We start from the raw sequence: 13,562 nt of genomic DNA, 5'->3' as shown, positions 1-13,562 counted from the left end.
ACACCAAAGAATCCAAACTCTTGAAAAATTGACTGCACATTTTCTACAAGGGCTAGAGCTTAGCTTTTTAAAAAAGAAAGAAAGAAAGAAAGAAAGAAAGAAAGAAAGAAAGAAAGAAAGAAAGAAAGAAAGAAAGAAAGAAAGCTGGGGATCCATGTTAGGGTTAGGATATGGCAACTTCAAATCCCCATTGTTTCCTATGGTGGAAATGTTCAAAATCAGTAAAAACTAAAAAAAGTTCATTACATGTCAACCAAGTGTCCCACTGCCTTGAAATTTGGGTGGTAGGTGGCACCCATGGGGACCTACCCATCACCCAAATTTGGTGCCCCTAGGACCTTGTTAAGTGGTCCGAATCCAAATCGAATTGAGGCAAATAAAAATCGAATCTGGGATGATTTGGGGGAGGGTAGATTTGGACACAAAATTAATCAGGGGTGATTTCTTTGGGGCACAAATCAAATTAAAAAATTGATTTGTGCACATCCCTACTGTTCACCCTAAGCCTACTTTCTCCTCACAAGAATCCTGTGTGGTAGGGTAGTCTTATATCTGGGAGGTTCTTTAGTGTTTATAGTACTCAGTTTTTCGCTTTTTATTAATAACTTTTAATTTGAAACTTCCTTTAAAAATATAATTTTAAGTGTGGTTTTATCCTGCTCTTTCAACTTGTTTAGCTTTATTGATCTTCTGTTTTCCATTGTTTCTAGTTTATTAAAGTTGTGAGCCACTCCAAGCAGTAATGTAGTGGAGAGACGGGGTATAAATATTTTAAATGAAATAAATAGCCTAATAGAGTCACTAGCCCAGATTACTCAGTGAGCTTCACAGCTGTGCGGGGATTCAAATCCAGATCTTTCCCATTCTAATGCAACACTCTAGTCCTAATCACATTTCTATACCACCCTTCCAAATGCCTCAGGGCAGTTTACATAGACTAGAGAAATAACAAACGAATAAGATGGCTCCCTGTCCCCAAAGGGTTCACAATCTAAAAAGAAACATAGGATAGACACCAGCAACAGTCACTGGAGGTCCTGTGCTGGGGGTGGATAGGGCCAGTTACTCTCTCCCTGCTCAATAAAGAGAATCACCACTTTAAAAAGGTGCCTCTTTGCCAAGTTAGCAGGGGTAATACTAATATGATCTGTAAGTGCCTTCTATATCTTAAAGAGAGAATCGCATAACAAATTTGTTGTAATTTTGTCTTAGCATTAAATCTCTGTTGTGTTTATACAAGCATCCTTGGGGGAGTGGCTGAACTAAGAACTCAAAGTAATGGGACCACACTCAAGCGTGTAATTTTTGTTTGTTTACAAAATACTTCAGCACCAGGCTCTAGAACATCCCCATTATTAGCCAAGGCAGCGGAATGAAATAAATATGCTAAATGAAGTCTCCTAAACCTGGCTGGCCCAGGAACATAGTAAGCTGCTTTCCAGTGAGTCAGACTATTGGTCCATCTAGCTCAGTAGTGCTGCTCAGGCATGCAGGATTCCCACCCCCAGCCTGATCTGAAGATGTCTTGGATTGAACCTGGGACTATTTGCATGCTAAGCAGATGCTCTGCTACTAAGCCATCAGCCCCACCCAGACATCCAAACCAAGCTTTGTCAGTTAAGCTGTGTCACGACTATTCCAAACAATGTTGCAGTCCATTGTGATGTTTACTAAATGCACCCATAATCGCATTTGCAAGAGTCTGAAAGCCACAACGTTCAGATTCCCACAAAATCTGAACATTGGTGGTTGTTTTTTGAGGGATATGGTTAAATTGGTAATATAATCAGTTTATTTAAGAACTAATGATAGCCTCCAGCAAGTACACAATACAGGCAGTAACAAAAGGTCTTAGCCCTCTCATGGACTCTTTATCTGAACATTTTAATTTGTTCTGAATTGTTTGCCACATTAAAGTTTAAACAATTAAAGTTTGTTTTACGAGAATGTGCTGTGCTAAAAAATATTTGAATTAAACCTCCAAGGATTGAAGCAGTGTATCTCTGGTTATCAGAGGTCAAAGATGCCAATTACCTTCACGCCTGGTTTGTAACTTCCCAGGAGGTACCAGGTAGAAACAGAATGACAGACTCAATCGTTTCTGAACCAATCCAGCAGGACCGATCTCAGGCTCTTTATACAGAGTTACATTTTCATTTGCCCAGCTAGCAGGTTTGCTTTCATTTTAAAAACAGTCGAGTATTGCTCTTGGTTTCTCACAATACACACACAAGAAAAACACAAAAGAGCAAAGCAGAACAGTGTGTGTGTGTGTCTGTGTAGTAATTTGTTATACTGTATTACTCAGAGACAAGAGCAGTCACCTAGTGAAGCAAGACCTTGTTTAGCAGGACAAGAGTCCAACAGGCTGATGTAACCCTCTTGACGTCATTCATCGGAGTAGCTGTGGATTTAGTGTTGATTGCACCAGCTTAACTGAGATCAGAAATCCCTTGCTCCTGGGGAATCCCTGAGGGGCTACTATGACAACTTTGCAACAGATTGATGCCAAGTGAACAAACTAAAAAAAAAAAAAAAAAAGACATGAATTTGTACCACGGATTCACTGCTACACTTTTCATAGTCAAAGTTTGCTGCACAGTCCCAATGTTCTTCATCAAAGGACTAATTCACTCTTTTCAGAGCAAACGTGTTTGCTGCATGCCTGCTGGTGCAGTGAACCAACTCACAAGTGTAAAAGGAATTACATTTGCTCAATTTAAAAGCCCTGTTCACACGTTATGTTCAACATACAAACAGAGCCTTTGGATGGGGCAGTTTATAAATGTAATAAATAAATAATAATAAATAAATCGCTGCCAACAAAGTGGTGGTTCTCTTTATATTACCAGTGCAACAAATATTTATATACCGCTTTTCAACCAGAGTTCCCAAAATGGTTTACATCAATATAAATCAAATGGCTCACTGTCCCCAAAAAGCTCACAGTCTAAAAGAGAAATGTAAAATAGAAACCAGCAACAGCAACAAGAAACCTGGTCTTGTGGTAGCAAGCATGACTTGTCCCCTTAAGCTAAGCAGGATCCACCCTGGTGGCATACGAAAGGGAGACTAGAAGTGCTCTGGGAAGAGCATCTAGGCTCCAAATTCCTTCCCTGGCATCTCCAAGATAGGGCTAAGAGAGATCCCTGCCTGCAACCTTGGAGAAGCCGCTGCAAGTCTGTGTAGACAATACTGAGCGAGATGGACCTATGGTCTGACTCAGTATATGACAGCTTCCTATGTTTCCCCTGGAGGGATGCTGTGCTGGTGATAGATAGGGCCAGTAGCTCTCCCCCTGCTAAATAAAGAGAATTGCCACTTTAAAAAAGGTACCTCTGCTCAGGTAGGAGGAGGAGAACTGGCCCTATTCAGTCCAGGCACAGCATCCCCCCAGTGGCTGTTGCTGGTGTCTATTTTGTCACTTTTTAGACTGTATGCCCTTTGGGGACAGTGAACCATTTTTCTTCTTTTTTCTCTATAACAGTTTTGAGAACTTTTTGTTGGAAAGCAGTATGCAAATAATAATCATCCCCTAAGTACAATATTGGTGTAGTGTAGGGCTACACAACTTTGGCCCACCTGCAAATGCTGGACTACAGCTCCCATAATCCCTGGCTACTGTCCAGTGACAAAGGATTTCTTATTTTGCCACACCAAACTAAATCTGGTACAAGTTAATAAGTGTAGATAGGGTTCAGCCTTGCTGGCCTCTTACAAAGCGATTTGAAACAGTCTGTGAACTTCAGAAAAGTAGACTTGGTTGTTCAAAAAAAATATCTTTGTGGTGTGAATTAATAATGTCCTTTAACCAGGAAAGGCATCTCACACTTTTAGAATATGTTTCAATCTTGTTTCATCCTATATTTAAGTCTCTGCTGCATTTATATAAGAATAACTAAGTAGTACTGCTCAAAACCAACATTTTTAAAGCTCCATATATTTCACTGTGCACTTGTTGTTTGGGTTCTGCCCTTCAAACTTTGCTGTGCTACTCAGTTGAAAGGGCCTGTAATTCCCTACTTTCTTTGTTGCAGTACCATTCACAGTTCAGGGTACTTAAGAGAGCACCTTCTCTGTCATCAACTCTGTCGCCAATTAAGATCATTTTGAGCAATCCGGTTATGGTTGCCACCAGTTCGTTTGGTGGCGACTTGGGACCAGGCCTTCTCTGTGGCGGCCCTAGGTCTTTGGAATATGTTCCCTGTCAAAATAAGAGCATCTCCTTCTCTCTTTGCTTTTAGGAAGACCCTCAAGACACACATGTTTTCTGAGACTTTAAACTAAAATCAATTTTAAACTGTTTAATTGGTTTTATCCTATTTTTTATTTATCCTATTTTTAAATTTATTATTATTATTTTAATTTTTTATTCCATGAAATTGTTTTGTTTTCACTCTGGTTTATATTTGTTCTGTTTTAAATTGTGTATACACCACTTAGAGATGCATATATCAAGCAGTTTATAAATATGATCAACAAATCATAAATCAATAAATGATGTGCAACAGGATAACACATGTCTGCAAGAACACAGTGTATGTGCACCAAGGAGACAGGCATAATCATGGCTTCTCAAAATACATCCACTATATATATCAGGGATTGTTTGAAGACATACATCTTCCCGCCATGCTTTATAGCAGGAGGAGCCTATCTGGGGCTCTCTAGCTGCTGTTTGACTACAACTCCCATCATCCCCAGTTGCAACAAACATAATCAACAACAACTGAAGAGCCACCCGCTTTATGGCCACCCCTGTTTTGTAGTATTCTCTACAGCAGTCTCCAGGGGATAGGTAGAAATATATATTTCTTCTGGATGTGCTAACAGAATGATTCTGATGCGATGGGCATTTGCATGATCCACCATCTATGTTCTAGAAGTATTCTATTCTCATGAGAAGTATACCACACACAAATTTTAAATGTCTGAACCTACTCCATACAGATTCTGGGCACTCCTACTATACAGACAAAGCCAGGCCTTAACAAATTTTCTTTAGATCTAGGAGCCAGTCCAACAATATCTGGGAAGCCAAGTTTTAGAACCCCTAGAGAGCACCAATCTGCAGTACCCAGTTTAAGTCCTGCCCCAACTGTGAGAAATCCATGTATTCTGGTTTCTACTTAACAGCCCACTTTGTTCAGAGGAGTCATTTTTAGCCGCCTAAAAGCAAGAACAGCATGTTGCTTTCCTTCAAGGTTCTTAAAAAAAATAAAAAATGATAAATTTATTTTAAAAGGCAAGCAGGAGGAGGAACTCAACATTAGAACATTTTCAATCAGCTGAGAACCCTAGACCAGAACTCCTGCTCCACTACTGAAGAATTCCAAATATAGTTCTGTCAGGCAGGAAGGAATCCTACCCTATGCACAGTGCAAGCTTTAAGAAAGTGTCTTAATCGGAAGTAGCAGTAAAGGGGAACAGAGTTCCTCAGAGAAAAGCTAGGCCTACATTCCTTAAACTGTGGCCCTGGTGGAGGTGTGCTATCTGCCTGCACCCCCAAGCCAGTTTCCTAATTAAGGTCCTAAAACTGCTATGGGCAAAATATACAAGTAATGATAGGTTTGCCCCTGCAGGGCAAACAGCCACTTAGTGGGTGCTAGCAAGAGAAAAACACAGGCAGGGTTGGTAAGTGTTAAAACCCCCTCTCCCAATGCCATTATTATTAATTATCATCACCAACATCATCGAAAATATTTATATCCCAACTTTCCAGTGCAATATTACCTGGGGCGGCTTACAACAATAGCAGAATAAAACAGATTAAAAAAATAAAAACCAGGATCAAGTTAGAAACCAACTGTAAAGCAGGTAATACTAAGAAAATAAAATTAAGAGATCCATCAAAACCGGCCCAGTTAAAAATAGATTTTTTAAAAAGTTTAAAACCATAAAAGCTGCAGTAAGAGACATTAAAGGTCTCCCTAAGCAGATGAATCTTAAGATTTATTTATGTACTAATTAATTAAGTCTGAGGGAGCACGGTGAAGCTTTTCTGGGAGTCCATTCCAGAGCCAAGCGGCCACAACTGAAAATGTCCCATTCAGTGTTCCCTATAAAGCATGCTCATGTGTGCCCACTCACAAGTTTTTGTATGTCCACACAGTTAATTCTAGATCCTGCTCCGATTGAATCAGGAAAGCCCTATTCTGAATGCACGTACACATACACTGCCTTGATATAGCTGCCCAGAACAAAACCCATTCAGCAAACAAAAAATTAGAAAATTAGGGGGGGGAATTAGAACACTGGTCCCATTTCTAGTTCCCATCCCACCAACTGACTCTCAGTCAATGGAGGGGCGTGAGCGAGCTGAGATGATGAATGGAGGGCTCTGGCAGATTCATATTGGCAAATGCAGGCCAACAGGTACCTGGCCCCAAGCTGTGAAGGGCTTTAAAGGACAAAACCAGACTTTGAAACTAGCCCAGAAACACACTGGCAATCAGTGAAACTGCCACAAGATGGGTGTAACACATGAGAAGCAACAAGTGCCAATGAGCATCCTTGTGGCAGCCTTCTGGACCAGCTGAAGCCTCTGAACAGTCTTCAAGGGCAGCCCCACATAGAGTGCATTGCAGTAGTCCAATCAGGTTGTTAGCAATGCATGAGTGACTGACGTCAGATCTGACTTCTTCAAGTAGGGTCACAGCTGGTAAGGGACACTCTTGCACACTGCTGCCAGCTGTGCCTCCAAGAATAGCATTTGGTCCAGAAGGATCCCCAAATTGTGAACATTTTTCAGGGGGAATGCAACACTCCATGCCATAGCCTGAATTAGATCCAGAGCTGCCTGAACTCTCTACCACACTTTTTAAAGAACAGTGGGATATCTGATCAGGGATCTCCTCGTGTGACATATACTTTGACATTCATTCACAGAAGTCCTCTCTTGATGCCGTGGGTCATGAACTAGCACATGTGAAGCCTGTACCTCAGTAGTAAAGCATCTGTTTTGCATGCAGATGGCCCCAGGTTCAACCCCTGGTAGAATCTCCAGGTGGGACTTGGAAAGATTCCTGCGTGAAACCTTGGAGAAGCCTCTAGTCTGCAAACCAGCACAGACAATACTGAGAGCAGTATAGCTAGATTGACCAATGGTCTGTCTCAGTATAAGGCAGTTTCCTATGTTCCATGCTCTGGCCGTCCATGTGATGTGCTTCTGACACAACGCTAACCAGGCTGCTCACACCTGAAATGCAATCCAAATGGAAACACAGTTCTTCAGATATTGAACATAGCTACAATGAAAACAGGTGAAGTGAGCAGCAATGGAGGAGGGATTTATTTCAACACCAGAGAGAGGAAGGGACCATACTCCCTATCTGCCATTGCCAAGCTGTCCTGGTGTGACTGACTTCCATGCAACGGTGCTCTCTTGCCTCATCCGTCTCCACAACCTGTTTCAGATGGCCACATGTACAAGGCCCATACCTTTGCACACTCCCATTCCTCTGGAATTGCACCTCATCTTTTTCCCATCCCACTGACACCAGCCATAAAACTTCATATATAAAGCTCCCCAGCAACCTAAATACATCAGTACACAAGGAAAGCTTTTTGTAAGAGGTCTTCACCCATCAGTAAACACAGCCAAGGCAGACCACCCCCATGGGAGCAAGTTCCTCAAAATGAGTGTCACAATGGAGAAGGCCCTGTACCACACTCATAGATATTCTTCCTATAACCCAGAAGTTCTCAACCTTGGGCCCCAATCATCAATTATTATTTATTCAATTTATATACCGCCCTTCCTAAAGTGGCTCGGGGTGGTTTACACTAAAATAAAAAATACATTAAAATCAAAAATCAATTAGAAGCAGATTAAAAATTACAATTAAAACTAGCTATCATTGATTATGTGGTCCACTAGATGTTGTTGGACCACAATTTCTACTATTACAAATGTACCACTTTTCAACAAGAGTGCTCAAAGCAGTTTACATAGGAAAAAATACATACTAAATAAGATGGCTCCCTGCCCCATTAGGGCTCACAATCTAAAAGAAAAGAAAATAGGAGGAAGATGCCAACAACCTCTACTGGAGCTAACTTGGCAAAGAGGCACCTTTTTAACGTGGTGATTCTCTTTTTCGCAGGGGGAGAGCACCTAGCCCTATCCACCCCCAGCTCAGTATCTCCAGTGACTGTTGTTGGTGTCTGTCTTATGTTTCTTTTCAGATGGTGAGCCCTTTGGGAACAGGGATCCATCTTATTTATTTATTACTTCTCTATGTAAACTGCTTTGGAAACTTTTGTTGAAAAGCAGTATATAAATATTATTTGGTGGTGGCGGTGCTGGGGTTGGATTGAGGCAGTTACATTCCCGCTGCTAAATATAAGAAAATCACCACTTGAAAAGATGCCTCTTTGCTCTGTTAGCAGGGGACTGAAGGCCACTGTGGCTGGGCATGAGGGGAGTTGTGGCCCAACAACATCTGGAAACCCAAGGTTGAGAACCCCATCTGTAATCATGATTTGTGGGAGAGAAAACTGGTTTGGGGGAACTTTGTGCTGCAGGGATGTTCCTGCTTTATGGATGGATCTCTTTGGTTATCATTCAAAAAACCAGACCGGCAGGCTCTCTGCCTCAACCAGCAGGCCCTGGCAACAATAACTCATGCCCTCATCACCTCTCGTCTGGATTACTGTAATACGCTCTACTTTGGGTTGCCTTTGAAGACAACCCGGAAGCTCCAGTTGGTCCACAATGTGGCGGCCCGGCCCGCCTGCTTATGGGCGCTAGGAGCTACGATAGTGTGACAACTCTCTTGCAGTCACTGCACTGGTTACCTATTTGCTTCCGGGTCCAATTCAAAGTGCTGGTTCTCACCTTTAAAACCCTTCAGGGCTTAGCACCTGCTTACCTTGCCCTTTAATATCATCATCATCATCATCATCATCATACCCCCCACTTAAATCTCAGATGCTGTTCTTGTTTGTACACTGCCTTGAGTCTGTGGATTGGGCGGTATATTAATTCTCTACATACATACATACTACAGAGATTTTCAATGCACAAATCGCTGTATAATCCTAACAACGTGGGAAGGTACCGCCCGTCCGTTAATTCTCAAGACTTTTTCCATCAGAAGGGCCTGTTAATCATATTTTCTATCATGATCTGTTTCACAATACTCAATCTTCAGGCACATTATAAGAACAGTCTTGCTGGATCAGGCCCAAGGCCCATCTAGTCCACCAAACTGTTTCACACCATGGCCCACCAGATGCCTCTGGGAAATCCACAGGCAAGAGGTGAGGGCATGTTCTCTCTCTTGCTGTTGCTCCCCTGCAAAGGGTACTTAGAAGCATCTTGCCTCCAAGGCTGGAGGTGGCCTATAGTCACCAGACTAGTAGCCACTGATAGACCTGTCCTCCCATGAATTTGCCCAAGCCCCTTTTAAAGCCATCCAAGCTAGTGGCCACCACCACACCCAGTGGCAGAGAACTCCATCGATTAATTATGCACCGTGTGAAAAAATACTTCCTTTTGTTGGTCCTAAATTTCCTGGCCTTCAGTTTCATGGGATGAGACCTGGTTCTAGTTTTGTGAGAGAGGGAGAAAAAAAAATCTCTGATCATTCTGCAGTGACACACTGGATACATAATTTCATCTCCCATATGAATACACAAGCAATTTAACCAAACAAGTTTCCAGTTCTCATTGAGAAGAAAGGTATGTCGAGGAAGAAAAAGAACAGTTTGCTACTATGGCACAGTTTAAGTCAGTCAGCCTAGCCTCCATTCATCTTAGCAGAGCATCAGTTTACCTTTCTACAAGAACTCCAATTGTGTCTAGGTACGTGGCATTAAAAGATAAGAGTTTGCATTTCCAATTCAGGCCCCCACCATTCAAATCTCCTCGCCCACAAGCCTCCTAAGAACTGACAATATCCTAGTATCCAATACCAGATATTTCAGCGTCCTTCTTAAAAGCACAAACCTGACACCATTTCCCCAAGCATCTCTTAAGCGCATGGGAGAAAAACACAGCGACAGCTCTTTGGCAAACTGCTGATGCTTCTACTAAATGCAAAGATTGTTTTCTCTAAACCAAGCTGGAGGGAAGGACAGACAGAGGGAGAGGGAGAGGGAGAGGGAGAGAGAGAGAGAGAGCTGCTTGCTATCCTGCTCTCTTGATCTATCACTGCTCCCCACTGCAATCTGTTCTCCCCTTAATACTGCAGCAGCAGCTTTCACCATCAACTCATGTGCAGAAAGCTCTTACGTAGCAGAGGTCGGAAAGAGGAGCCCCTGTTTCCCGGCCTTTCGAAACAATCATTCTTCCTCATGACTAAGGATGACAGGAAATATTATACATTGCAGTATACTGGTGACGACTGGGGAGTAGGTAACAAAATCAGCTTGTGAAGCACTGTAGCCAGAAAAGGGGCCGCACCCAAAATTTATCCGATAGCTGATCCAGGCTAGGATGGCTCTCCACCATCACTGCAGGAAGGGCAGAGAACCTCAAAGCTGCAATCCCAGCTACTCGGATTTGGGAGCAAGTACCACTTAAATCAATGGGACCTATGCCCAAGAAAACATGCACAGGATGTCTCTGCATATAAACGACAAGGCAGCTTTGACTGCTATAGATTAGCACCGGCGGGGGGGGGATATTTTTTGTTCTCATCTACTCCTCACCCAGTTTGTAACAAGGTAGTATGGATGACAGCAGATATCAGGGATCTAGAGATAGAAATTACCTAGCTGGATTAAAAATTAACATAAAATGTGAGCAACAGCAGCAATAATAGTCCAAACCAAGTATTCTATTGAATTTACCAGGATATCATACATGTATAAAGGACCAAAAAATTCATTAGGATATGCCCAGTATCACATTTAATTGCCAGCTAATAAATATGTAAGTTTCTACACACACTTGCACTGCTACACAGAGAGTAAACCTCTTGTATCATTTGGAACCCAGAACATTTACAATTCTAGATCATCTAAGCAGTGCATTTTAATAATCTCATCAGACCTGCGTATCTATAAATGGCAGGGTTAGCTACACAATGTGGGCACTTGCTCCCTACACCAGGCTGAGAGCTTCTCTTCAATACAGTCTTCAAAATCCTAATTCAGCAAAACACACCAGTCCCACCACAGCTCCAACAGAAGAGAATCCATTAAGCCAAGCGCAGTGTGTGCAGATCTGGAAGGGGAAAATCTGTGCAAAAGCAGTGAGGGCCGTTGGGGAAGCTAAAAGGATTACAATAGCCTCTGTACAATTAATCCTATATTACCAAGAAGAGAATGGCGGGGGAGGGAGATGACCTCAAGATACATCATCGATGGGAAAGGGGGGGGGTTCATGGGAGAAGACTTCAGGCCGATATTATGGTGGAGGACTTTTACAGGAAATCCTGGACAGCTCTCTCATCATCATCATCTCCATTATTATTATTATTATTGGAATGCAATTGCATAAAATGCAAATAAATCACACACGCCGAGCATCTTTTTGTATAAGGACTGGAACCTTTGCTATACAATGCAGCATCATGCCAAAATCACAACGGAGAGCAACACCCACCCATTCTCTGTCCTCGCTCAACTACTAGCAAGGGAACATAGCTATGTATGCAAAAGATTACATCGGAATGATGCGTTGTTTTCAAAGGGGGCGAGAGAAATGCCACCACCAGGCCCAGTTTGCAAATCAGCACAGACTTTCCCTGCCATAAACCGCATTGGGAGAAAAAGGAAAAGAGGGGAGGATGTTTCTGTGGGGTGGGGGCGGGGGGAGAGAAAAAAGAGAAGAGGGAGTCGAGTCTAGACAACATGCAATCAAGGCGCACATATCCACGCATCAGCGCGGGGGGGGGGAGTCACATGGGAGGGATAAAAAATGAAAGCAAAATAAACTCAGTGATGATAGCCTTGGCGGCCTATGGGGAAAAGGAAGCCGGGATATAAGGCAGCCTCCCGAGTTCTTTATTTCCGATTTATTATTCGATTTCCGTTTTGCAGCTGTTTTAAAAGAGAGAGAGAGGATCCTTGCAAGTTTGCAAGCCCGGCCGGCAGAGCAACTGAGGGCTGCGCTTGCAAAACAAAGGGAAGCGCCGCACGCACCACCCCGCCTTGCTACGCCAGAGTTAGGCGGCTGACAAGCAGCAGCCACCACAACAGACCGCGCAAGCCCTTCCTCCTCTCCCCGCCCGCCGTCGGGAGCAAACCACAGAGACCCAGCGCCGCACGATGCGGCCAAAAGACCCAGCGGGCAAGGCGAAGAAAGAGTTTGATCCCAGGGGACAAATGCGCAAAAGCCAGCCCAGCTCCAACCAACCTCCCCCGATCAGCCAGTGGCCGGCGGTCCCTTGTCTGATTGCCACGCCGAGGGAGTCTTTTATGTTGCTGGCAAACAAACAAACAGATGCTCTCTCTGCTACATATCAACCCACAACCCAAACGCAACCCAGATATGGTTACCTTGCTGGAGATCCAAGGCTCAGCGGAGGAGAGGAGAGGGTGGCTGGTTCTCTAGGAGGGAGGGAAGGAGGGGGACCCGGGGTCAGATGCTTGCTTGGAGATGCATGAGTCCCCACTGGAGGATCAGGGAAAAGGGCTTGCTTCCCCCCTCTATTTTCCAGACTGCCCAACGGCACAGACCAGGGAGAAACCGGGCTCTGACACAGGCAGAGAGAATGCAGGAATGTGACGTTCCCAACTCCTCCCCGCGAGCCACGTGCATAGACTTTAAAAAGAAAGGGACATGCGAAGTGTCCTGGGAAATGTAGTCCTGCCTCGTAGGAAAGCGGGGAGGCGCAGAGTTGCTCGCAGGGGAGGTGGGAGGAGAGCCGAAGGACTGGATTTGCAAGATCTGGTCTGGGGCTATGATGACTCGCCGCCGCTATCCCTTCTCCAGCCCTTTCCTGTGATTGCTCCCCGTTGCTGGCGACGGTCCATCATGCCTTTGACAAAGCATTATTTCTGTATTCGTAAAAGGGAAAAGGACTGGGGAGCAATGGTGGGCTACATTAAAGGGCTGCCGAGAGGACAACAGGAGCACTGCAAAGCGCTTTGTAGGTATAAGCAGAGGTGCACCTAGGTAATTTTGGAGCCTGGACCTAAAGGCCTTTAGAGGCCCCCCTCCCTTGCAAATTAAGCATCATCATGCTTGGCTGGGGGTGACCACACTGTGACCTGGGACAGACTAAAGAGGATTGGGGGCCCCCCAGGGGCTATGGAGGCCCTGCACTTCGGCCCCGAGGTCCAGGGGTAAGAGCACCTCTGGGTATAAGGCTTCGATCCTACGTACACCTAGTTGGGAGTATTGCTATTTAAATCAAACAAGCTTGCTTATTTATTTATTTATTTATTTATTTGTCGATCTATCAATCAAATCTGTACACCGTCCCAAACTTTCGTCTCTGGGTGGTTAACAATAGTTTTCACTAGCCATAAATACTGTACATACTGGTCTGAAATTCTAAAGAGCCTTCTATAAGATTGGGTTGTAGGAACATTAGATTAGACCCCACACACAGCATCCCTCCAGTGGCTGTTGCCGTTGTCTATCTTATGTTTCCTTTTAGATTGTG

The 13,562-nt window shown here is 43.7% G+C and overlaps 1 protein-coding gene across 1 annotated transcript in view; it reads right to left on the bottom strand.

The window, feature by feature from the left end:
• The window catches only part of CTIF (cap binding complex dependent translation initiation factor), a 250,835-nt gene extending 238,160 nt beyond the window's left edge, over positions 1-12,675 (bottom strand). Inside the window, exon 1 of the mRNA XM_053293688.1 lies at positions 12,451-12,675. The gene's annotated coding sequence lies outside the window, so the exon portion shown is untranslated. The remainder of the gene's footprint in view (positions 1-12,450) is intronic.
• Positions 12,676-13,562: the final 887 nt, after the last annotated feature.

Source organism: Hemicordylus capensis, chromosome 2 (assembly GCF_027244095.1).
Source record: "Hemicordylus capensis ecotype Gifberg chromosome 2, rHemCap1.1.pri, whole genome shotgun sequence".
NCBI lineage: Eukaryota > Metazoa > Chordata > Lepidosauria > Squamata > Cordylidae > Hemicordylus > Hemicordylus capensis.
The sequence above is the reverse complement of the archived record's forward strand: the minus strand, read 5'-3'. Positions and strand labels throughout refer to the sequence as shown.